We start from the raw sequence: 2,621 nt of genomic DNA on the forward strand, positions 1-2,621 counted from the left end.
ATTGTACCAACCGGAACTGATTGCCATGCACTTATTCTATGTTTATCTATCTATCTACTATCGATCATTTATATATATATATCTATATATATATAGATATATATATATATATATATATATATATATATATATATATATATATATATATATATATATATATATATATATATAGATATATATATATATATATATATATAGATATATCTATATATATATATATAGATATATCTATATATATATATATAGATATATCTATATATATATATAGATATATCTATATATATATATATATATATATATATATATATATATATATATATATATATAGATATATCTATATATATATATATATATATATATATATATATATATATATATATATATATATATATATAGATATATATATCGATCATTTATATATATATCTATATATATATATTATACATATATATACATACATACATATATTATACATATATGTACATACATACATACATGCATAGACTTTAGACTTTACTACTTTAGACTTCCTTTTTATTGTCATTCAAATTTGAACTTTACAGCACAGATAAGAACGAAATTTCGTTACATAAACTCATGGTAGTGCATGATAAAAAAAAACAATAAGGTGCATATATAAATAAATAAATATATATATATATAAATAATATATACATATATATATAAACTAAATAAATATATATAGATATATATAAATAAATAAATAGATTACTGTACAGATAAATATATTGCACTTTTCCACATGCGTCCACGTTTATGGATGTATGTTATATTGTCTTTTTTAATCCAGCGAGTTAATCCATTTTGGGGGGACTTAAAGGCCTACTGAAATGAATTTTTTTTATTTAAACGGGAATAGCAGATCCATTCTATGTGTCATACTTGATCATTTTGCGATATTGCCATATTTTTGCTGAAAGGATTTAGTATAGAACAACGTCGATAAAGTTCGCAACTTTTGGTCGCTGATAAAAAAAAACCTTGCCCCTACCGGAAGTAGCGTGACGTTGTCAGTTGTTCACTCCCTCATATTTTCCTATTGTTTTCAACGCAGCTAGAGCGATTCGGACCATTACCCCATTAATTTGAGCGAGGATGAAAGATTTGTGGACGAGGTACGTTAGAGTGACGGACTAGAATGCAGTGAAATACATATTTTTTTTCGCTCTGACCGTAACTTAGGTACAAGCTGACTCATTGGATTCCACACTTTCTCCTTTTTCTATTGTGGATCACAGATTTGTATTTTAAACCACCTCGGATACTATATCCTCTTGAAAATGAGAGTCGAGAACGCGAAATGGACATTCAGTGCCTTTTATCTCCACGACAATACATCGGCGGATTGCTTTAGCTACGAGCTAACGTGATAGCATCGTGCTTTAACTGCATATAGAAACAAAAAAAATAAACCCCTGACTGGAAGGATAGATAGAAAATCAACAATACTATTAAACCGTGAAAATGTAAATACACGGTTAATGCTTTCCAGGCTGGCGAAGGTTAACAATGCTGTGCTAACGACGCCATTGAAGCTAACTTAGCAACCGGACCGCACAGAGCTATGCTAAAAACATTAGCTCTCCACCTACGCCAGCCAGCCCTCATCTGCTCATCAACAACCATGCTCACTTGCGTTCCAGCGATCGGCGGAAGGACGAAGGACTTCACCCGATGCGTTTGGCAGCCCGGAGACGTAGGAAGTCAAGGTGAGGTCGGCGGCTAGCGCGTCTGCTCTCCAACAAAGTCCTCCTGGTTGTGTTGCTGTAGTCCGCTGCTAATACACCGATCCCACCTACAACTGTCTTCTTTGCAGCCTTCATTGTTAATTAAACAAATTGCAAAAGATGTCCAGAATACTGTGGAATTATGAAATGAAAACAGAGCTTTTTGTATAGGATTCTACGGGGTACCATAACTTCCGTTAAACTGACTTCGTCACACGCATACGTCATCATACCGCGACGTTTCAGCCGGATATTTCCCGGGAAATTTTAAATGTCACTTTATAAGTTAACCTGGCCGTATTGGCATGTGTTGCAATGTTAAGATTTCATCATTGATATATAAACTATCAGACTGCGTGGTCGGTAGTAGTGGGTTTCAGTAGGCCTTTAAAGGGGGTCGTTTAATTATGATGCGTTCAAGAGTCTTACGGCCTGAGGGAAGAAGCTGTTACAGAACCTGGAGGTTCTGCTTCGGAGGCTGCGGAACCTCTTTCTAGAGTCCAGCAGTGAAAACAGTCCTTGGTGGGGGTGGGAGGAGTCTTTGCAGATTTTCTGAGCCCTGGTCAGGCATGCAGCGACTTTTTGCGATCTCCTGTATAGGAGGAAGAGGAGTCCTGATTATCTTTTCCGCCGTCCTCACCACTCTCTGGAGAGACTTCCAGTCTGAGGCATTGCAGGCTCCAGTCCAGACAGAGATGCTGTTGGTCAGTAGGCTCTCTATAGTGCCTCTGTAGAATGTGGTGAGAATGGGGGGAGGGAGCTGACGCAATAAGTGTATGCGCTGCTGAGCTCTTTTTACAAGAGCTCCGGTGTATAGGGACCAGGTCATATTGTCAGTTATCTGCACCCCCAGGAACTTGGTGCTGCTTACTA

Source organism: Entelurus aequoreus, linkage group LG09, assembly GCF_033978785.1.
Source record: "Entelurus aequoreus isolate RoL-2023_Sb linkage group LG09, RoL_Eaeq_v1.1, whole genome shotgun sequence".
Classification (NCBI taxonomy): Eukaryota; Metazoa; Chordata; class Actinopteri; order Syngnathiformes; family Syngnathidae; genus Entelurus; species Entelurus aequoreus.